Raw genomic sequence first — 24,813 nt, 5'->3', positions numbered from 1 at the left:
TTGCAAGAGTTGGAGCAAAAACCTGATGAGTCTGTCTCTGCATTTCTCCAACGTGCAAAGACCATTTCAGAAGAATTAAGCGTTGCTGGCCATCCCTTGAGACAAAGTGCTTTCAACCTCCATATTTTCAAGGGGTTGAAAGCGGATTTTAATGACATTGTTTCTTCTCTCCTTACCAGGACCACGCCATTACCCTATGATGACCTCCATGCCATGCTATTGAGTCATGAGTTCTTGCATGGCTCTAAGCTATCGAAGCTTTCTCTGACTGATGGTGGCAATAATAATGCTTCCCCCTCTGCCAATCAGGTCCAAAGGACCTCCACGCAAGGTGATAGCCGTTTCACATCCACTGGCCGAGGGGGTGGTCCATGGAGAGGCCGGGGAGGCCGTGGTAGAGGTGGACGTGGACGTTCTCAGGGCACCCGTCTTTAGTGCCATTAGTGCAATCGTGACACCCATGACACACAGAATTGCTACAATAAACCCAAACCACCACCCAATTTCCCCATCCGTCAAACCTCTCAATTCCAATATCAGCCACATACCACACCCGCCGCTCACTACATCACCTACCACAACCAACCCACACCACCCATACTACCCACGCCCACCTATGCGGCCAACCAACCCTTACCCTGGTACCCAGACATAGGCGCCATTCATCATGTGACGCCTGATCTCCATGCCCTTACCTCTTATGACCCTTATACTGGTACAGACTCTCTTCAAGTCGGCAATGGTAAGACGGTTCCTATTTCAAATGTTGGTAGTTCTTTCATTCCATCACATTCTTCATCTAGGAATTTTATTTTATCTGATGTCTTGCATGTGCCTGCAATTTCCAAACCCCTCCTTTCTGTTAGTCGTTTTGCATCCGATAATGATGTATTTTTCGAGTTTCATCCCTCTTCTTTTTTTGTGAAGGATCGGAGAACCAAAACCACAATCCTGTCAGGTCCGAGTGACGGCGGTCTAAACACCATTCATGTGCGCAATTCTCCATCACAAACCTTACATGTCGGACTACTCTTGATGGTTGGCACAACCGTTTGGGCCATCCACATTCACAACTTCTTGACAAATCGTCCATCGTCCACATAATAATTTGCCTTCTTTAAATTCCTCTTTGAATCATTTATGTTTGTCAAATGGGAAAAGCCTGTCGCCAATCCTTAGGCGAGACATTTTCACACCGTTTATTTCCATTAGAACTCATTTTCAGTGACGTTTGGGGACCCTCCCCTACACCCTCCCCTGTCGGGCATCGTTATTTTGTTTTATTCGTTGATGACTACTCTAAGTTCATTTGGTTTTACCCGATGGTTCACGAATCTGAAGTTTTTGGAATATTTATTAATTTTCAGAAACTTGTTGAACGTCAATTTGATAGGAAAATTAAATCTGTCCAAACGGACTGGGGGGTGAATTTTGAACTTTACCAAAGTTTTTTATCACTGTGGGAATTTCACATAGAGTTTCTGCGCCTCACATGCATGAGCAGCAGGGTGCAATAGAACGTCGACATAGTCATATTGTTATCACTAACCTGTCCCTGCTAGCCCATGCATCGGTTCCTAGAGAATATTGGATATTTGCCTTTGAAACTGCGGTTTTCCTAATTAACCGCATGCCTTCTCGTCTTTCTTCCGGGATTTCTCCCTACCAACTGCTTTTTCATCGTGTTCCCAACTACTCTTTTCTTCGAGTTTTTGGGTGCTTATGTTACCCTCTATTACGACCCTTCAATGCGCACAAGATGGATTATAGATCTGCTCCACATGTATTTTTGGGTTATAGTCCCTCTCACTTGGCTTATAGATGTCTTGACAGGAACACTGGCCGAATACAGGTTTTTAGACATGTTTCATTCTCTGAAAATGTTTTTCCATTTACTACACCTACCCCATCTCATGTTTCACCTACCCCAATCACCCTTCCTTGGGCTGTCTCACCAAATATCGCCGCACCATTGCCGCGGCCTGTACCACCACTCCAACCACCCACAATACCACCCACCATACCACCTTCACCTCAAACCCAATTACCCACCACACCACCATTACACCACAACCCACCATCACCTCCCTCACGGCTTCCATCCATTGAGCCGAGTCCATTACCCAGCCCAACATCACCTCCACGCCGCACCCGTTCCTTGGCTGACTTTTACCCTGATCCAGCACCATTGGATCCACCACCATCTCGGCATTCCATGCGCCTGCGCTCTACCAAAACAGCGCTTCATATTCAACCCTCCTCAAACCACCCAGCTGAACCAACTTGTTTTACACAAGCTGTCAAGGTCCCTGAGTGGCGTCAGGCTATGGCAGAAGAATTCAATGCGTTACTTTGTAATGGGACTTGGAGTCTAGTACCACCTTCAAAAAATCAGAATTTGGTGGGTTGCAAGTGGGTCTTCCGCATTAAAAGGAAGGCTGACGGGTCCATTGAGAGATACAAGGCTAGGCTTGTAGCCAAGGGTTTTCACCAACAGCAAGGGGTGGACGACTATGGAGAGACCTTTAGCCCAGTGGTGAAACAACCCACTATTCGGACTATAATCTCATTGGCAGTATCAAAGGGCTGGCCCATCCGCCAATTGGATGTCCAAAATGCTTTTCTCCATGGTGAATGAGCTGAAGAAGTTTATATGGCCCAGCCCCCAGGCTTTGAGGACAAAAACAAACCGTCCTATGTTTGCAGGCTGCATCGCTCCTTATATGGGCTTAAACAGGCACCTAGGGCTTGGTTCCAACGGCTGTCCAGGTTTCTTCTCCAAATAGGCTTTCTTGCATCCAAAACAGACACCTCACTATTTATTTCACGTCAGGGCCGCTCGGTTATCTATGTACTAGTATATGTTGATGATATTCTAGTAACTGGGGATTCACAGGCCAATATTTCTGCACTGCTAGCCAGCCTGGCTCAGGAATTTTCCATCAAGGACCTGGGCCCATTACATTACTTTTTAGGCATTGAGGCCCATACTACTTCAGACGGGCTGGTTTTGTCCCAGAAACGGTATGCCACTGATTTACTGGACCGGGCAAGCATGAAAGATTGTAAACCAATTTCTACACCCATGTCCACATCTACAAAGACATCAGACTCAGGGGGTGTATCTTATTCGGACCCCAGTCATTACAGGTCTATTGTGGGAGCCCTATAATATGTTACTCTCACACGACCAGATGTGGCATTCGCGGTGAATCGTGTTTGCCAATTCATGCACTCACCCACGGCTGATGATTGGAGCAATGTGAAGAGGATCTTACGATACCTCAAGGGTACAAGTTCTCATGGCCTACTTTTTCAGAGATCCCCATCCATGCAATTACAAGCCTACACGGATTCTGACTGGGCAGGCAGTCCGATTGATAGGCGATCTACTAGAGCTTATGTAATCTTTTTGGGTCCTAACCTCATATCTTGGAATTCGAGAAAACAAAAGACTGTGTCCCGCTCATCCACAGAGGCCAAGTACAAGGCACTTGCTGATGCGGCAGCCGAGTTGATCTGGTTACAAACCCTGTTCAAGGAAATCAGGATTGCACAGCCAATTGCACCGATCTTGTGGTGCGACAATATCGGTGCTACGTATCTATCAACAAATCCCGTCTTCCACGCACGCACCAAACATGTGGAGATAGATTTCCACTTCGTTCGTGAGAGAGTTGCAGCCAAATCACTACAAGTTCAGTTCATCTCCATGCATGATCAGATCACGGATATCTTGACCAAGGCGTTGCCAACCGCCCGATTTCAGTTCATGAGAGACAAGCTAAAGCTCCGCCACACCGGATCTTCATCTTGAGGGGGTGTATTGACCAATATAGCCGTTCTCACTATTGGAACGTGCTATATTGGTCCCTTCCTCTAATTGATCACGTACCATGTTTATCTCTTACCCTTTATATCACTTACCATGTATTCACTTGCTATGTGTAGCACTTACCTTGTATCCCATGATTGTGTATATTTCATTACCTTGTATTATCACATGTGATATGGAATCCTTCCATTATTACATGTGGAGATATTTGATCCTCTCAGGATCCTCTTGGGATTCTTATCCCTATTTATACACATTGTAATAGATAGATTCAAATCAATAATGAAATCCTAACTTACCTAGTCTGATAAGTAATATAGATAAAAACTCAAATGCTGAACCAGGCAAATGAGTGCTTCAAAATTTACCACCACCATCATCACAATCACATCTTTCTCACACAATATCATCACTAGAGTTTTCTTTCGATGATCAGAAACAACAATCCTATCGATCTACTCAAAGCAATGGTATCCTTTCCTTCTCAATCCCCTCCCCCTCCCCCTCCCTTTCTTTCTTTCTGAAGAATTCAAAGAATCAATCGGTTTGATTCCCTTTACCTTACGAACTTTAGGAAGTTTTTTGGTTCCATTGATTTGAAATCTTTTGAGCTCGACTGGCTATAAATTTTATTAGTGTCATCAGGTTTGAATCATGTTGTGCTAGATCTGTGTGTGAACTAGGGGAGATACATATTTGAAACTAAAGCGAAAGAATTTATTTTGTTAAACAACAGGGTTTCCTTGTTTACCATGGCACTGCTCTAGTGTCAATGCACATGGAATTTGCTTATACAAGTTCTAGGAATTCTAGGGTCAATTTTGTTGTAAATGTGCAGGAGACATTAGATATTGGGGGTTCCCCTTTTCACAATATTTGACTTAAGAAAGCAAACCAGGCAAATGAATGCTCCAAATGTATAACAGTTTAGCACTTTGCAGTCGTAGGAGGAAAAGGACATATTGGCAGTGCCCAACATGCTGGAAATAATACTATAATGTGAATTTTTTTAACAAAGGTTATATGAAGGTGAAGATGTATTTCATCTTCGAGGGATTCAAGTGTATCGGTCAACAATTAGCATGCTGAAGGACAAACATGGAGACCCCTCTTCCCTGATCTGTTGTCTTATTATAGACCACAAGACTCCTGAAGAAATCAGATGCCAAAATGCTTTGGAGGATTATTGGATTAAGATTACTAGTTAGAGACAGGAAAGGGACTACTGGAGGCTAGGAATGGAAACATAGTGTGACAACTAAAAGAAAGTAAGAGTAGACCCGTCACAGTTCAAAGATGTAAAGAGATTGATTTTAGGAATTAGAGGAGTAATTGTTGAAGCCATTTGATGAGCTTTGGGCCTTCACAGGAAGCCAAGACAACTTTCTTTTTCTATGAATATTTCTTATTCTTTCCCTTCTTTAACAAATCCACATCATTCACACATGTGGTGTCACCCTGTTTCACGCGTGTGATGGCTGGAAATCTCTCTCTCTCTCTCTGTATTGAGGCTGTCTCTCTCCACCTTGACATAAAAAACACTACTGGACTCTCTGCTAACTTGGGCTTGTACAGGCCAAAACATACTTCTTTTCAAGGTTGGATATGAGTGCTTGGCACAATGACATAACGACTCCTGCCAATGCTAGTAAATAGAGTAACATAACTCTCTCCATCCACATCAATCCTCTAACTTGAGAAGGGCTAACCTGGGTTTCAGTTTAACCACCTGAAGCTTGAAGGAGACCCAGCAACAAAGCCCTTATTGTTAAGAGTAACATTTTATCATTTCTTTCTTTATATATGATTACTGTCCAGATGAGCATTTAATCTCAGGTCAGTTAGAGAACCCCACAAGCCTTCCCCTCTTTTTATTTCTTTCTTTTGTCCTTTAATTTGTCTTCAGATGGTTCCAAATTCCACCTAAAGTCTCTTGTTCAATTCATTTTCTTTTGGGTGTCTAAGTTCCAACTCCATATTTATTGTTTTCTGGAAGCTGAAGCCCTTCTCCAAAATCCTGCCACCACATTTCCACTAGTTCCTTTGTTCTCTATCCATTTTGCTGTTTTCTCATATACTCCTCTCTACTAGATCATTATTGTCTGTTACTCAACGCCTCCACCAAAATCAAGGTTGGAATGATCATCTGTGTGACCACATTAAACTTTAGGATTTGGGTAAGGGGTTATGGACTATGGAAGGGGAGTTTGATAGCAATATTCTTGAATCTTTACACAGAACTCAAAAACTCAAAAAGCTATGTGGAGCTGAATGAAAAAAGATCTGCAACAATTCCTTTCTTTCATATTTACCAAATTTAATATTGTTGATTAGGGACATTCACATTCAAGTACTCAACACATAACAGGATTCAGTCACCTCAACTGCTACTGTAGACAAAATCCCAAACCAGAAAAATCCATATAGAGCCACAAACAAAATCGCAGAACAGAGAATATGGGATATGGAACTAACAGAACAGAATATGAAGCTAGATCTAATAGACAATAGAAGCATTGATAGAACGGGGAAGAAATCCACCTAAACTGTGTAGAGAATCCTGTCTTCTACTAAGGAATCTGCGCGTCCTAGCTTTCATTTGGAATCCAACAAGTACACCACTGAATACATAACAGCAATGATTCAGAAAACCTGAATTGATATTACTTCAAATTGTTGGGGAGGCTTATACGCTTTTACATTTCTTTTTTTTTTTTTTGAATAATGTGAGCTAACCCAAGTAGGATAGCATCATAACCGATTGTAGACAATCTTATCCAAAAGAAATACGCTGACTGAGGAATTCTCTAAACCAGTAGATAAAAAAGCACCATTTATCCCACTAAGAATGGACCTAGCAGTACAGAAAAAGGATAGCAAGTATACCCCCTCTAAAGACTAAAAAGAAAAAGGCAACAAATAAAATGTCAGAGACGAAACAAGGACCACGCAGATGAGATTTGAATTATATCAACTTCTCTGGAGTCCTGAACCTTACTGTAGACCAGAGGTCCAAAGCAAAGACCACAGGTTGCTCAAAGCAGCACAAGATCGAGATGTTACCTTCCAGAGGTTCGGAGAGATGAGAGCTTCGGAGCTTCTCAAAGAGACAACCACCACTGCTTGCTCAAAGCTTTGCAGCTTTTCAGAGAAACTGAACCAGCACAAGATTGAGATGTTAGAAATACCTAGATCTCATACTAGAAATTGCCTTGTGAACAAAACCAGAGAAGAGGAAGAAGGATATGAGAGTACCTTCGTTCGGAGAGATGAGAGCTTCGGAGCTTCTCAAAGAGAAACCACCACCGCTTGCTCGAGCTTCGAAACCTTCTCAAAGAGACGAACCAGCACAAGAGACGTTTTAGGGCTTTTGAGCTTCTTCTCAAACGTTTTCAGATCTCCAACCCTTTCAATCGACAAAACAACGCACAAAGCAAGGTTCGAAGTCGATTATTCTCGGGTTTTGAATTTACTTGGGTTTTTTGTCAGAAAATAAAAATTGCAATCCTACCTCAAAAGTGAAATTTATTCTCCATGGGAAAAACAATTCCCTGGCAATCAAACACCTAAAATTATTATCCTTGGGAAAACAATTTCACTTTACATCAAAAATTTACATTCCCCTTACAACCAAAACAAACCCTTAGGAAACTTATTTTGCAAACTATTTTGTGACAACTACCGAAGATAAATGATCACCACACCTGCCGGTAATTCACCAAAACTTTCATGATAATGAGAATAGAAAAAACAGAGGGTATCACTCCCATGGTATAGAAAATCTCGCGAATATCGGCGATATATCGCGATATTTCGTTAACTTTCGATACGACCGAGATACAAAACAAGCGTCGAAATAAAAAGTATGGCTTAACTCGCTCGATATATCGAGATATTTCGACGATATATCTATATCGCGTAGCCACGATATATCATGCGAGATTAAAGTGACAATAGTGTCACATTCAAAATCCTTATAAATTTCATATTTCGCGCTCTTGGTCGATATTTCGACCGAGAGGCTGAAAAGAAATTTTCTCTCTTCTTCCTCCCTTCCAAGCCTCATTGAAGCTCCTGTCGCCGGGAAGAAGCCGTCGGAGGTCATCTGCTCATCATCCAAGCCTAATTTCATTATTTAAGGTAAATTATATTTCTCTAAAACAATTTTTTTAAAAAACTTTGTACAAATGTTGTTGGATGTTGATGATATTAATATATGTTGAGACACGGAGGCGATCTCAGACCTCACGGTGTCGAAATTTTTCCCATATGTATTTTTTTATTTTTTTCTGGTTTTAAAAATTCATTTTCCTACAACTAAAATAGGAAATAATTAGGGGTAATATGACTTAGATGGTAATGAATTAAATATATGTTAGACACCAATGGCGACGATTCTACGGCTTCCGATGTCGGATTTATTTTTCTGCTCTTAAATAATTCTTTTAATTTTCGAAAATTAAGAAAAATATATAAAAATTAAAAAAAAGAAATAAATAAGGAAAAATATGAGTTTTAAGTTTAAAAATAATGAAAAATATGAAAGTTATTTCTATATGTTTTGAGATGCATTACATGTATATTATGTTTACTAATTCATAGTTTTGTTGTGTTAGGTCAATACTTATATTAACATTATATATAAAAATTGGTTTTAATTTTGTGAAAAATATAAGGGTTAGGGAAAAATATTAAATAACTATACAAGTGTATTAGTAATCTAAAAGTGTCAATTGAAGTGCATCTACATTAAGTTTTTTAATTATTTGTGTTACTTACATTGCATAAAACAAGTATCATTATGGCGGATCGTGATAGACAACGTGCGAGGGCAAGCAAAAGGTGGGGAAAGTAGTCAACAAAGGCGGGCTGAACAAAGAGAACAGAGGGAACAAGAGAGACCAACCAGCAAAGATAGGGGTGACATTGCATGGTTACATGGTACTCCCATTGATGGGGATAAGAGAAAATCTATATGTAATTATTGTCACATGCAATTTATGGGAGGTGGGTCCAAGAGACTTAAACAACATCCGATTGGAGGATCTAAAGATGTTGTAGGTTGTCATATGGTCCCTCTGATAGCCAGGAGATTGGTGATAGTTTGAGGGGAAGAAAGAAGAGGAAGGTGACAAGCAAAGGATAAGAGAACAACTTGAGGATACAAGGAGGAGTTCGATGGGAGGAGGAAGACGATACAATGATGATGATGATGACTCCTCCTCCTCCTCGATGATGACATTGCGATACGGATGATATACAAACAAGCAGAGGAGGCTAGGATTTTAGGCGATCTGTTTCAAGGAGTAGAGGAAGTTTTCAAGATGATCAAGCAGAGACAAAGAGTAGGGGGTAGTGGAGGAGTGGGTGCTGGAGGTCCTAAAACTTTGAATCCTTTTAAAAGATCACAAAGTGTGAGGGCAACCCCAACACCTCTACCAAATGCATACCACCATCAACATCCGATCCTAAATTGCATAAGAAGAAAGGAAGCACAACCCGAATCAAAGGAGCATGGAAGGGGATGAAGGGATTGGTTAAAGAATCAATAGCTAAGTGGATGCTATACCATACCATCCCGAAAACACGCACAAGGCCCCCATTATGATACCATGATAGATACCATTGCAGAGGTGGCCCAGGATTCAAGGGCCCCACCCCATATGAGGTAATGAATGTTTATCTACCTCAACAAAAGAGTGAGATTGATGAGTACATTAGTGAGATGAAGAATATGTGGGAGACATATGGGGTGACTATAATGGCGATGGATGGACTGGGCCTACAAGAAAGTCCATCATCAATTTCATGATTTATTGTGATGGGAGGACGTGTTCCTCAACTGCGGATGCATCCAAAGAGATAAAGGATGCAAAATATATTTACAGATTGTTAAAGGAAGTAGTGGAAAAAGATGTGGGTATTGAGAATGTTGTCCGATTGTAACGGACAATGGAAGTAACTTCAAGTCGGCGGTGAGAAGATGATGAACAATAATAAGTACCGGCTCTTCTCGACTCCTTGTGCAGCCCATTGCATTGACTTAATGCTAAAAGATATGGGAAAGTTAAAGTTGGTGAAGACGTGGTTGAAAGTGCAAGACAAGTCACCAACTTTGTATACAACCACTCCTATGCACTCAATCTATTGAGGGAAAAATGTGGGGGTGACTTGGTTAGGCCTGGCATCACAAGATTTGCCACCAACTACATTGCCCTCAAAAGCATTGAGACAAAGAAGGCCGGGAGAAGCATGTTTGCTTCGAGGAGTGGTTTCAATGGAAGGGTTCCAAGACTGCAAATGGGAGGGAAGCACAAACAACGATGTCATCTCGAGGACTTGGACCAAACTAAGCAAAGTGGTGAAAGTTTTAGAGCCGATAATTCAAGTTCTACATGTTGCGACTCCGCTCTAAGGGCCCAACCATGCCAGTCCCATATGCTTGCAATAGACTTGATGAAAGATAGTGTCTATAGTGTGGGTCCTCAGCAGTAGCAAACACTTCTTAGATATCATAAATGCTCATTGGGAGAATCAACTTATGCATCCACCGCATAAGGTCGGTGAGTAAATTTGTTTTATGTTTACTAATTCATAGTATTATTATTTACTAATTACCTATGCATTTGACAATACCTCTATTCTATATGTCATATTTCAGCATACTACTTCAACCCTAAGTATCAATATAACAATAGGCTTGGGTTGGAAACTCAACTTATTGATGTTGTGAAACAAGTAGTGAAGAAGTTGGAGCCGATGGTGCACTACAAGCAATTTGCAACAATGAAGTGAGTTCATTTGGAAACTCAACTTATTGATGCTTTCAAATAAGTAGTGAAGAAGTACTTACTAATTTTCCACATGGGTATAGATCAAGGTATTTAGGGATGCATTGGGAAGTTTTGGAACCGAGGCTGCGATACAAGGCAGAGCACGTGGTGATGCTGTAATTCTTTTAAGTTTTAAATTACATATGTATTGAAATTTGAAAGTTGAAAGTTGAAACAACATTTGACACATGTCTTTTTGTTGTAAACTTGTAATGCACCAATGGTGGGTGTTGTATGGGGAATCGGCTGAAAACTTAAGAAGAATAGCAATTAAAGTCCTTGCCCAAACATGTTCTCGCATCTGGTTGTGAGAGGAACCGAGTACCTTTGCACTCATCCACTCCAAGAGGCGCAATGATTGGGGTCTCAACGTTTATCTCGACATGGTGTATGTGCACTACAACTTGAGGTGAAACGCAACACATACGCATGGGACATGAGGGACAGAGGGGCACCATTGATCTAGCCGACATCTTTCAAGTTGACTCGACGATGAGGACCCTATTGTGGATTGGGTGAGGATAGAGGTGAGCCAGTGTTGGATGAGGAGGGAGGTAGGCCCGACCCCATGATAGCTTCCGAGATTGGTGCGATGTGGACGAGTATATGGCCGACGAGGGTCGACATGCAAGGGAAGCCTCACCCATACCATTCCAGCCCACTGGTGGCAATGTTGCCGATGATGAAGACTGGTCTAAGTCCTCAAATGATGATGATGGTGATGATGGTGATGCTGGTGGTGGTGATGGTGATGCTGGTGGTGGTGATGTTGGTGGTGGTGATGCTGGTGAAGAATATGACGGCATGCGAGAGCGTTATGTGGTAGGCCAGAGGCCCAGGATTCGGCACTGTAGACCCACTCCGATTCACCGGAGAGACACAGCTTGATCATGCCACACAAGATACGGACCACGAGCACGTGCCCCCGCACCCCCACCCTCGAGAGGCCCCTACATACATACAACAGAAGCGTGAGGGGTCGACAAACACAATTGCAACCTGATCAAATGGACATTGATAACCTATCTAGCTCGTTGGTGGTTTGAGTATGGGTGATAGGAGGAGGACCGACGACATTAGGCGTGCCCCATCTTTTGACGCACATGCCACTCCATTGGCATCGGATTATGGTGCATCACAACCTTACGGTGGATATGGATATGGATCATCATCATATGGGCGCTTTAGTGGGTAGGGGACTATGACTACTCACCCCATCCCGAGGGACATACTTGATCATCTTTTGTAGATAACATCTTTGCATACCCTAGCGGACCTAGATACCAACCTCACCGACCATACATGCGCCAATGCCATCGCCTCTTGCGCCGGCGCCAACATCATATCACAAAGGATCATCTTCTTCACGGATCGGATCGATTGGTAACCTAGTTTATATCCTAGGATAGGTTACCTCAACGTTGATGATTCCATTTACGTGACACTTGTGGATGACTACACTCGTTTCTTCTCCGATTCTATACCGTGGTCCACATATGTCATTCAAACAGAGAGCAATGGACGTCGACTCCAGCGAGGCATGAGTGGGATTGATCCAGGAGGCACAAAGAACTACTATTAGCGCTTTAGCACTTGTAATTTGTAACTTAAGTTGTGATTTCATTAATCTATGTGTATTTAACTATTTATACATTAAGGTCGGCGACCGTATGTCAATCAAGGGTGCAAGCCCAAAACACCAATTTGAATTCACATTTTTACAATTTTATGGTTTAAATGTGTTTATTAAGCTTAAATAAAGGTCATCCATGAAGTTTCGAGCCTAAATATGGCCAAATACCCCGAGATGGACCCCGAAATATTGCGTAAAAATGCAATATTTAGAATATTGCGATATCTCGGATATTTCGGATATCTCGGTAGGCCCGAGATACCGATATATCGCGAGATATAGTACTATGATCACTCCCCTATACTTGCCCTATATTTACTTACAGTTTCATACCCTAAACTTTTTTTTTTTTAATCTTCGATAAAAATAACTTCACCTTTCTTTCTTTCCTTATAATTCAAAGTAACTAAATTGCCCTTAGTTCTCTCCTCTCCCCCTCCTGCATCCCCATCCTACCCCCAGCCCAAACCCTACCTAGCTACACAGCCCACCTCCGCCCTCCCCACTCTCACCCTGCATCTCCATCCCACCTCCCATTCACTATTGTTTGTTAGTGTTAGGGTGAATTCCTTCTTCCCATGGGTGAGTGGTAGCAGGACGTACATCTTGCAAACTTATTCTCACAGCCTTTTGACGTTAACAGTCCATTTAGCATGAGATTAATCCAAACCATCAACTACTTTCCACCTACTATTCGATTCCCAGCTTTTATAGTAAGAGCCTCGGATTTTATCCTCTCAAGTGTGGTGCAATAGATTCCCAACTTTTATGGTAAGAGCCTCGAATTTTTATCCTCTTAAGTGTGGTGCTCTGCCCAGTGCACCACACTTGAGAATCCAACAATTAAAACATGGTCAGTGGCATCTTTTTATCTTCTCCAGTGTTAGGCGTACGGTTGGATTCTCAAGTGCGGTGCAGTGGTTGAATTCTCAAGTGCGGTGCACTTCCCAGTGCACCACACTTGAGAGGATAAAAATCCAAGAGCCTCAGAGTCACTCTTGCTACCATATTCATCCTCTCTCTCTCTCTCTCTCTCTCTCTCTCTCTCTCTCTCTCTCATCCACGGAGAAGAAATCTTCAATTTCAGTCCCGTTAGCATTTCTCAGCCGTCATTCCATGGCGAGAATTCGTCTTTGCTGGCCTCACAGTCGACTCTAGATCTCCTAATTCCACAAAAAGCTCACTTGATGGAGTCTTCTCTCTCCTGCAAAAGGCAAAAAATAGCAAGAACAGAAAGCGAAATATGTAAGAATTAGAGTCGGAAGAGATGATGACACAGGAAAACAAATAATAAACCCTTAATGACCCTTCAATTTCAATACCATATTAATTGAAAAAACTTCATGAAAAAAGGAGAATTTTGTAAGGGTATTTATGTAATATCCCTTCATCTATTCTAATATAATCCTACTTGTATTAATGCTCAGGCTGTGAGGGGCAATCTAATAATTAGCCCATCTGACCTAAACCCTAGTTTTCCTATAAATACTAGTTAGAGACAGCAGTCTGTATATTCAAAACTAGATACTCAGGATGTAATGCTTTAAGCAACCTTGTGCTTAAACCCTAAACCCTAAAAATCTTAAAGCATTAGGTATTTTCTCTCGATCGACTTTGGAGATCAGATTACGGTTGGGAGATCGGTTTTACAATTCTGGTTTTATTGGCGTTTATCATTCACGACAAGGCGTTCTCTGTGATCGGCTTAGGATTTCGGATCTCTTTCTCTGACTTTGTTTTGTGCATTATCCGATCGGCTTTAGAACTCTTTAATTCTTTATTGCTCTGATCAAACGAAACCAAAGTATATCTGCAGAAGTTGTCAGGAGGCTTTTTTGTCAAGAGCTCTAGATTGCGCTTCGGTTTTTACATCTTCTCAAAAGAAAGCTTTTGAGTGCTTTGATTTATATAAAAAAAAAAAAAACCAGAAGGACGTTTTGCAGCCTTTTGTCAGAGAACCTTTAATCAAAGAAAATGGGTTGATTGATTGTCTATTAAAAAAAAAAAAAAAAAAAAGACAAAATAGAAGAAGACAAAAAGGACACTTTTTTATTTGATTTATCAAATCCTTTTTGGGTTCGGTCACTTCCTACGGGCTATGACCAAATGTCACCAAACAACGCCACTAACCCACGATACCAAGAATCTACACAATGAAGACTAGCGTGCACACCACGAGAGTATCGACACCACTGCACCGCCGCCATCCTTTCCTCCGTCGCCTAAATCCAGGGTTCTCCATCTCAGGTGTGATTGTTCCTTAGAGAATTTATTGTTATTTGAATTTTTCCTTGGGCATAGAAATAAATTACATAACAATGGAGAAACATGTTGTTCTAATTGAGATGATCAAATTGGAAAGCCTTAGTGGCTCTTAGTTCAGTTCTTGAAAAAGGAGAACTCAGTTTGGACTGAAGTACCTCAAAATTTTCTACACTGTGGTAAATACTTTTTCTGATTGTATGGACTTAATTGAAGCCCAACGGATAAGTGATGAGGACTTTTGCAAAGACTACCTAGTGAACTACCTGTCAGATAAGCTGGCAAAGACCTATAGTAAATATGAGACTATAAAAGAGATTTGGGAAAACCTAGAAGCCCAATTCAAAAAAGAGGAGGACCTATCAAAGACTCACTTGGTTGATAAGTTCATGGATTTCAAGTTTCAAGAAAACAAGGAAATACCTCCTCAAGTTACAGACGCTGAGAACTTAAGAACAAAACTGAACCAAGAAAATATCCCTGTTGTTGATGCATTCTTAGTGGGTGCAATTATTTTTAAGTTACCATCTACCTAGTATTCTTTTAAAACTGAGATGCGTAGAAAGAAAACACAAGTGGGGCTGGATGATCTCAAACTGTTCATTCGAATCGAAGATGAGAACAGAGTCAGGAACAACTTGAAGATGGTGAAACAACAACAGACATCTGTCAATTTAATTTCACAATCCAAGAAAAATCCTAGGCAGTCCAAGCCACCTAAGGAAGAACCCAACCAGTTGGAGGCCAAAAAGACTAACTTTAAAAAGAAGGGCAAGTGGCGCAACTGTGGAAAGTGGGGTCACTATGCATCTGAGTGTAGGGATCCTAAGAAAGGGAACACTGACACACCACAGAAGGAAGTTCACATATTGGTGAACAAGACTGAGCCTACTAACTTTGTTGTCATGGTTGGCAAGGCCAAGCGGTTGGCCAGTATATCTTCAGATTGGTGGTTAGACTCTGGAGCGACTTGTCATGTTTGCAATAGTAAGAACCTGCTAACTAATGTTGTTCAAGTAGCAGAGACTGTCACTGTTGAAAATGGAGACGTCGTGGAAGTGATTCAACAAGGGACAACGAACTTAGTTCTATCATCAAGTAAAATACTTACTTTGAAAAATGTTAAAGTCTTTCCTGATTTTGAAAAGAATTTAATTTCAATTGGAATTTTACTTGATGCTGGCATGTCTATTACTTTTAGTAGTGGTAGAGTAACACTGTCTGTTAACTCCTTTTATTTTGGATGTGCTTACAATTTGAATGGTATGTTTAGGTTGAGTTTAGCTAATGAGACAATAAATCAGGTTAACCATATTTCACTTGATCCCAAAATACTACAATTGTAGGTTAGGACATGTGAACTATAGGAAAATGCTCAAACTAACTAAAACTCATAATTTACCATTAGACACTTCAATTAGATTTAACAGATGTGAAATGTGTCCTTAAACCAAAATAACTAGAAAACCTTTCAAACCGGTTTCTAGGAGCACTCAACTTCTTGAACTTATACATTCTAACATTTGTGACTTTAAAAGCTACACAACTAGAGGAAATCGGAAGTATTTGATAACATTTATAGACGATTTTTCTAGATATTGTCATTTATACCTGTTAAAATCTAAAGATGAAACATTTGAAAATTTTATGATTTTTAAGAATAAGGTAGAAATTAGTTAAATTTGAAAATTAAAAGATTTAGAAGTGATAGGGGAGGAGAATACAAATTGACAGAGTTCAAAGAATTCTGTGCCTCTGCGGGCATAATCCTTGAAACTACTGCTCCTTACTCACCTCAATCAAATGGCATAGCTGAAAGAAAGAACAAGACGTTAACAGAGATGTTAAACTCCATGTTATTGACAGCTGGCATGCCCTCTTGCTATTGGGGAGAAGCAGTGTTGACTGCAAATCACATTCTAAATAGACTACCACATTCAAAACTGATTTCTACACCTTCTGAACTATGGCATAACCATCCATGTAGATATGACACTCTTAAGGTTTGGGGCTAAATAGCTTATGTTAGGATACAACACCCCAAGAGACCTAAGGTGGGAACTAAAACAAACACTTGTGTGTATATCTAGGTTGTGTAGAAGACAGTGCTGCAAACCAGTTTTTAGATCTATCAACCAATGTGGTGATAGAATCTAGGGACGCTATATTCTTTGAAGATAAATTTCTCAGAGATAAAGGCCTGGCCTTACCTGGTCTGACATAAATGGTTACAGAATTACCCATGGATACTAAACCAATTGTTTTTTACACTACTCCCACAATGCTCCCTGAATCAGAATCTAGAAGAGTATCTAATAGAGATTGTGTACCCAAGAATTTTGGTGAGGATTTTGTGACTTATCATTTAGAGGCTGATCCATCCACCTATAAGGAAGCGATGAGATCCAGGGACTCACTGCTATGGAAAGAGGCCATTGATGAGGAAATGAGCTCTTTAATGCAGAATGAGACCTAGCACCTTGTTGATCTGCCTAGAGGGGCCAAGACAATAGGGTGTAAGTGGGTACTGAAGAAGAAACTTAATCCGGATGGGTCTATAGCCAAGTATAAAGCACGGTTAGTAGCTAAGGGCTATACCCAGGTGAGAGGGATAGATTATTTTGACATCTACTCCCTGGTCTGACATTTGGCAACGATAATGATTCTTCTTGCCATAACATCTATTGAGTACTATGTTGTGCATCAAATGGATGTAAAAATGGCTTTCCTTAATGGAGACCTAGCAAAAGAAATCTACATGAACCAACCTGAAGGGTTTGTCATGGAAGGTTCTGAAAAAAGAGTTTGTAAATTAAACAAATCTCTCTATGGTCTTAAACAAGCACCTAAATTGTGGCATGAGAAGTTTGACAAGACAGTAAAGAGCGTTGATTTTCAAACCAGCAACTCGGATAAGTGCCTTTATTTTTTGTCTGAGTCAAACAAGGTCGCGATTATTTGCTTATATGTAGACGACATGTTGATTCTAGGTTCTGAACTCTCTGTAGTGAGTGACATTAAAGAAATCTTGTCCAAAGAATTTGATATGAAAGATCTTGGTGTAGTAGACACCATTCTTGGGATGACAGTAAGCTTCAGTGAGCAAGGGATCACCCTTAGTCAGTCTCATTACATTGAGAAGCTACTTTCTAGTTGGGGATACAGTGATTGTAAACCGATTGAGACACCCTATGACTATAACAAACGGTTGAAACCTAACACAGGTGACACCTTGAATCAGTTAGAATATTCTAAACTGATTGATAGTCTCATGTATGCAATGAGTTGCACTAGGCTAGACATAGCCTTTACAGTAGGCATGCTGAGTCGTTTCATTAGTAATCATGGAAAAGAGTATTAGGATGCCCTGACGAGGCTGATAAGATACCTTAAGGGTACTCTAGGTTATGCTCTATGTTATACTGGACATCCTCCAACTTTGGAAGGATATTCTAATGCATCTTGGTGCTCAGATTTGGGAGACAGCAGATCCACTAGTGGTTATGTATTTACACTAGGAGGAGCAGCTGTAGCATGGAAGTCCAAGAGATAGACTGGTATTGCTCTGTTATCTATGGAATCGAAACTTTATGCTCTAGCTTCTGCGGGAGATGAAGCAGAGTGGATAAAAAATCTAATCATGGATATTCCATTGAGGAGTTTTAAGTTAAACTCTATATCTATTTTTTGTGATAATCAAGCAACAAAGACGATAGTGAATAACTCACTCTTTAATGGTAAGAGGAGACACATCAGGCTGAAACAGGCCATGCTGAATTATCGAACAGAACAAGGGATTATCACTTTGATTGATGTGAGATCAAAGGATAATATGGCATATGTCCTTACAAAGGGATTGAACAAATATCGAACATTCAAAACTACGGGGGAGATGGGGTTAAAGACTATTTAGTCTGGTCTTAACCTAACCCAGTATTATTTTGAATTATTCGAATCTCATTTAACCTTGGAAAGCATTCGGGATAGTTTACATGTTTCAAATAACTTAGTTAGGTTACTAAATATGGGGTTTGTGAAACCATTCCTAACTTGATGGTGTAGCAAATTCTTCATATGAAATTTCCTTACTTCGTTATTTCACAAAGGAATATAGAAATGTCTGATATGTTTCAATGATATTATGCTAGTCTTTATGTCATTCCAAATTTGATGACATGTCTTTCATAGTATGGTGTACCATTCTAGATTTGATGATACAACATACATCTATGACTGATATGACGAACACAGTATTCTAAATGAAAACATGGTATGATCTTTATGATAGAGACTATATAGGATCGAGTTTTTGTAAAGAAACTTGATGATGATGCTTATTATTTTTTATTAACCTTCAGCCATATATGGAATGTACTAAGTTCTTATTGTTGAACTAGATACTATTGTACAAATGATTGAATTCATATTATCTTATGAAATTCATATTTAACAAATTATAGAGAATGACGAAGATGGTGGAGAACAGTTCAACATGGATCTCGATGAGGATGACTTACTTGATGAGTAAAGTCACATGGATTGCAAAGACTTTTTCTTTTGATTATTTCTTTTGGTTTAGCCACTTGCATGTGGAACTTCGGATTTATTGTTGGGTTTAGTTTTGACGTAAAACCCTAGTTTTATTTCTTGAAGTTTACATACTACTTACTTGATTTTTTGGATTATTGATATTCAATTTATATTGATTCAATTACTGATTGAACAATGGTTTCTATACATGTGTGGTGGATATATGTAGAACATAGGAGGAGATTGTAAGGGTATTTATGTAATATCCCTTCATATATTCTAATATAATCTTACTTGTATTAATGCTCAGGCTGTGAGGGGCAATCTAGTAATTAATCCATCTGACCTAAACCCTAGTTTTCCTATAAATACTAGCTGGAGGCAGTAGTCTGTGTATTCAAAACTAGATACTCAGGGTGTAATGCTATAAGCAACCTTGTGCTTAAACCCTAAACCCTAACAAATTTATTAAACCATAAACCTTCATCTCTAGTCATAAATCAATATACGATCGTCAAGTTGTCAATATGGAAGCAATCACCCTCACCCTGCAAAATCAAAATTCAAAATCCAAAAGAATAAAAATCTCAGAGACTCAAAGCAAGAAATTAATTGATCATGGTCGTGCTCTGATTCAAGGCTCAAGCATTAATCTTTAGTGATAACTTGACCAAGATTCTCTGAAGTTGTAGGGGAAACCAGCTTCTCTAGTGTGATAACGGGAAGACAATGGCTTCTAAGCTGAAGATACAATGAAGAGAAATGTAATTCTACATAATCGACCTTCCTTCTCTTCGATGTGCTTGCACAGGTAAAAGGCAGGCGTGGGGCATGGAAGAGAAATTAAACATGATGGAAACAGAGGGAGGTCACTAGTGAAAAAGAGGAGGGAGATGTAGCTGAAAGCCGTCATGGAGGGAAGTTGATATAATCGATTGTAGCCGGTTTCTAGTTAATTGGAATAAAAACATTCAACGGTTGAGATTTTAATATTCTAAATCAACAATTGAATTCCAACGCCCTGCAAATTTATTTTCATCCACGTTCTGTGACATTTCATCGACAGTTACAACACATACAAATTAATATATATATATATTATTGGAGGGTTAAACCAGTAAGAAATAGGGATATCCGAATTCATATCCGATTATTTATCGGACAGATATGACTACGGATAATTCTCGGATAGTAGTTTTTCAAATACGAATACCTCGAAATGAATAAGAATACGAATCCAATTCAAATTTTCAACCATCCATCCCTAGTTACAAACCGATTAATAATTGGTAACATAAATGGAATCACACCTTTAAAAAGCAATCGCAGCTGAACCCATTAATACCCTTACATGTGACATGTGAGGGCTAAATTACACTGGCTTCTAGAAAACTTTTCCTCATATAATTTCTTTTGAAAAAAAAATTCTAAAAAAGGGTGATTTTTTCTCCGTTTACTCATCTCATCCGTAAGTTCTTGTATATACCCCCTTAGAATCGTGACATGTGACACTAGTTGATCTAACGGATGAAAGTTTCCAACCTTAACCCAACCCAACCCTAATCTAACCTACCGTTCTATCTTAACATTCTCTCTCATCTCTCTCCTCTATCCCTCGTTTCTCTTTCTTTCTTCCTTCTTCTATCTTCTTCTCCAGCAAACACCACCGTCACACCTGCAACTCCTCTCTCACTTTCACTCCAACCGCTCCGCTCCCTTGGTTTATATTGATGTGTCGTTCATCCACATGCTGCATCTGCAACAAGGGTGGACCATTATTTCAAGGGTGATGACCGGCTTTCGGTCGACGGTCTCAACAAAGATCTGCATCTGCAAAGCGAATTGAAGAACCAAACCAAGAAATTTTCAGAGTTACGAAAACCACCGAGGTTGTCCATCAATAAACTATTACCACCAGGGGGAGGACTCATAAAAAACTGAAGCCTCAAAACCAGGGAAACCCCCAAAGATCCTATAACCGCCTTCGAGTTAACCAAAAATCCCCCAAAAAGATGAAAAGTTGAAAAGACGGAGTGGGGCGGTTTGAGTGAGAGTGAGAGAGGAGTTGCAGGTGCGACGGTGGTGTTCGCCGGAGAAGAAGATAGAAGAAGGAAGAAAGAAAGAGAAACGAGGGATGAGGACTGGGGAGGAGTGTGAAAGGAGAGAGAATGTTAGGTTAAGTTAGGGTTGGATTGGGTTAAGGTGGGAAACTCTCATCTGTTACATCAGCTACTGCCACATGTCAAGATTCTAAAGATACTTACAAGAACTTACAGGGATTTGGCCTCTGTCCTGCAGTGGCGAGAGCTAGAGCATCCAACACCCCCTACGATTAGGACACCTGGCCATGTGATAATCTAACGGTGTTATTAGATTTAACCTATTATTTTAATCCACCCCTCCCATCAACCTCTCTCAGCCGCACATATCCTATTAAACCCGACCCCTTTTACGGTTTTTGAAATCCAAATCGAAAATAAGAGAGAAGATTGAGTCCCATTTCGTTGAGCGACAAACCCTAAGCTCTCACCTCATCTCCACTAGTTGAGCGAGCGGCGACGAGTCGCGACGAAAATCATGGATTACCTACCTAGCTATCTATCATTTCTTGCATCCATTGAAGACCTTGGAGAGTACCTGCCAGAAACTGCAGCAGTAGATCCCCAATAAAAATGCCGGAAAATCGAATCGCCGATGCGAAAACCGATAGCAAATCTGCTAAAAAGAGCTTAACTTCAAGAAATCGGCATATACTCTTCCTCAGTATTACTTCCAACAGTGGAAATCCCAGCTTTAAATCTAGACATTTTATTTTCTCTTTCAATTCTATAACCACTTTCAGAAAACCAAACAAACATTGGGAAAGAATGAAATGGGAAGAGAAATCAATCTTTCTTCAGTTTTGTTGTAACAATTTCTGGGCATTTCCCCTGATGTCTAATAATCAGCAGTAAAAGTTTTAAGTCAACTACCATTTGAAGAAAGGAGACTGAAAAATTAAAATGTTCCCAATTTTCACTTTTCTGAATCTATCAGATTCTTCATCGTAGATGAACATACTGATCTCAGATCTTGAACCAATAGGAAAATACAAGCCTACATCCTCCAAATTCTGATGAGGATGATTCCTTCCCCCATCTCTTTTATGATGACTAGAGAATCATTAAAATCGATCACTTACAAATACAAAATCGGATGAACAAACCCCGCTTACAGAAACATCCATCGCCAACATTAATTACTGTTTCACGATCCGGTGAGAGGGTACTTAGCAATGACCCAAATATCGCCCTCATTAGGGTTTTTCAGGAACAAAAATGAGGGACAGCCAAATCCGAGAGAAACAGAGAGAGAGGAGAGAGAAGTCACATTACCTTTTGTCGCCGGCCACCGGTCGGCTTCGTCGCCATTCGCCGCCGCTCGCTCAACCAGTGGAGATGAGGTGAGAGCTCTGGAATAGGGTTTGTCGCTCTGAAAACGGGTCGGGTTTAATGGGGTATGGGCGGGTGAGAGAGGTACATGGGAGGGGTGGATTAAAATAATAGATTAAATGTATTAACACCATTGGATTATCACATGTGCAGGTGTCCTAATCGCAGGGGGTGCTGGACGCTCCAGCTCCCGCCACTGTAAGACAGGAGCCAAATCCAACTTACAGACGAGGTAACCTGCGAAAAGGTTCCTGTCCTGTAGTGGCGGGAGCTGGAGCATCCAACCCAGTAAAACCACAGCAAAAACAGGGGTGAGGCGGTCCTTGAGCCCCACATGTGAAATGACCTCCCCATCCCCTATTTTCAGGTTGTTTTGCTGGGCTGGAAGCTCCAGCTCCCGCCCGGTAACCTGAGGGAAAAATAGACCTATGAAGATGCTAACAACTTTCGCTCTTTCGTATTTGCCAACTGGGCTTGAGAGGAGAGTTCGTTATCTCACGCGTCCTGGTCCGTCGTCTCTTTCTCTTCCATTAACCTAAAAGCCCACTATGTTCCGCTCCTCCAAAGAACTTCTTCCATGGCTGCAGAAATCAAGAAGCCTCACGTTGTCGTTCTCGCATTCCCCTTCGGCACCCACGCTGATCCACTCCTCTCCCTCACGTATCGCCTGGCACTCGCTGCTCCTGAACTCTCTTTCTCCTTCCTCAGCACCGCCCAATCCAACCACTCCGTCTTTCGGTCTTACCCAAACCTGCGTCTATCCAACCTGAAACCCTACAACGTTGATGATGGAATCCGTCTTGGCTATGAATTTAATGGCAACCCTCTCTAGCTCATCGGGTTTTTCCTCGGTGCGGCGAAAGTGAACTTCAAGAAGGCGATGGAAGCGGCAATCACAGACATTGGTAGTAAGATCAGCTTTTTGATAAGCGATGCTTTCCTCTGGTTCGCTGCTGACATGGCAGATGAGCTCGGCATCCCGTGGGTCCCACTTTGGACGGCTGGAATTCCAGCGGTCTCTCTTCATTTCTACACCGATCTGATACGGAGCAAGATCGGAGATATCACCGGACGGGAAGATGAAGTAATCGGTTTCTCGCCGGGGTTGTCGTCGGTACGGATTCGTGACTTGCCTGAAGGAATTGTATCTGGAGACTTGGAATTGCCTTTCTCTAGATTGCTACATCAGATGGGCAAAACACTGCCACGTGGCGAAGCTGTAGTCGTCAATTCATTTGAAGAGTTAAACCCCACAATCGTTGAAGACCTGAGATCAAATTTCAAGCAGTTCCTCCCAGTGGGTCCCTTCAACCTCTGGGCACCACAAAGATCTATTGATGGAGATGACCGGACCGGCTGTCTTTTGTGGTTGGACCGGTAGAGTCCTGGTTCGGTTGTGTACGTGAGTTTTGGAACTGTGATAACGATCCCACCTGCTGAGCTGGCAGCTTTAGCGAAGGGTTTGGAGGCGACGGGTGTTCCTTTTCTATGGTCTCTTAAAGAGGCTTCCAAGGGCCAACTGCCATATGGATTTCTGGACCGGACCAAGGGAAGGGGAATGGTGGTCCCATGGGTCCCACAGCCACGTGTACTAAACCATGTGGCAATGGGTGTATTTGTGACACATGGCGGATGGAACTCGGTTTTGGAGAGCATCACAAGTGGGGTACCGATGATCTGCCGTCCGTTTTTTGGCGATCAGACACTGAATGGACGGTGGGTAGCATCTGTGTGGGGAATTGGAATCACAATGGAAGGTGGGCCCATTATAGAACGAGGAGTGATGGACAGTCTTGATATGATCTTGAGGAAAGAAGAAGGGAGGATCATGAGGGAGAAGGTTCAGAGGCTTAGAATGATAGCAGATGAAGCGGTGGGCCCCAATGGGAGCAGCAATAGGAATTTCCAACCCCATTTAAAGTTACTTCGTACAAGATGACCAGAAGGGTCCATCAGAAGAAACTCCTGTAGAATGATTCCGCTGGAACTCGGCTTACCACGTCAAAAATCCCATAGTATATAATATTGGGGGAATTGTCTAGATCTACTAAATATAAATAAGTAGTATTTACCAATTTTAAGAATCCCGTTTGTTTGGACATTGTGCATAATTTAGCAGTTTACGCACATGGTTCTTAGGCTTCGATAAGTGTTCGATGTACCGTGCTTTCTTTTTATCATCATATATATATATATATATTATATATATATGTAAAAGATTTACAAAATAAGTAGATACAAATTATATTTTACAATCACAATGTAAGATGTTGAAATGATTTACTAAAT

General features: G+C 41.0%; 2 pseudogenes; both read left to right on the top strand.

Annotated features, from left to right (window-relative positions):
- Positions 1-2,326: 2,326 nt before the first annotated feature.
- LOC122659235 lies at positions 2,327-3,817 on the top strand (annotated as a pseudogene).
- A 19,216-nt stretch (positions 3,818-23,033) lies between these two features.
- On the top strand, positions 23,034-24,463 carry LOC122658843 (annotated as a pseudogene).
- Positions 24,464-24,813: the final 350 nt, after the last annotated feature.

The sequence above is a fragment of the Telopea speciosissima genome, chromosome 4, assembly GCF_018873765.1.
Source record: "Telopea speciosissima isolate NSW1024214 ecotype Mountain lineage chromosome 4, Tspe_v1, whole genome shotgun sequence".
Taxonomy (NCBI): domain Eukaryota; kingdom Viridiplantae; phylum Streptophyta; class Magnoliopsida; order Proteales; family Proteaceae; genus Telopea; species Telopea speciosissima.
Note: the sequence above shows the minus strand (reverse complement) of the source record. Positions and strands in the feature narration are given on the sequence as shown.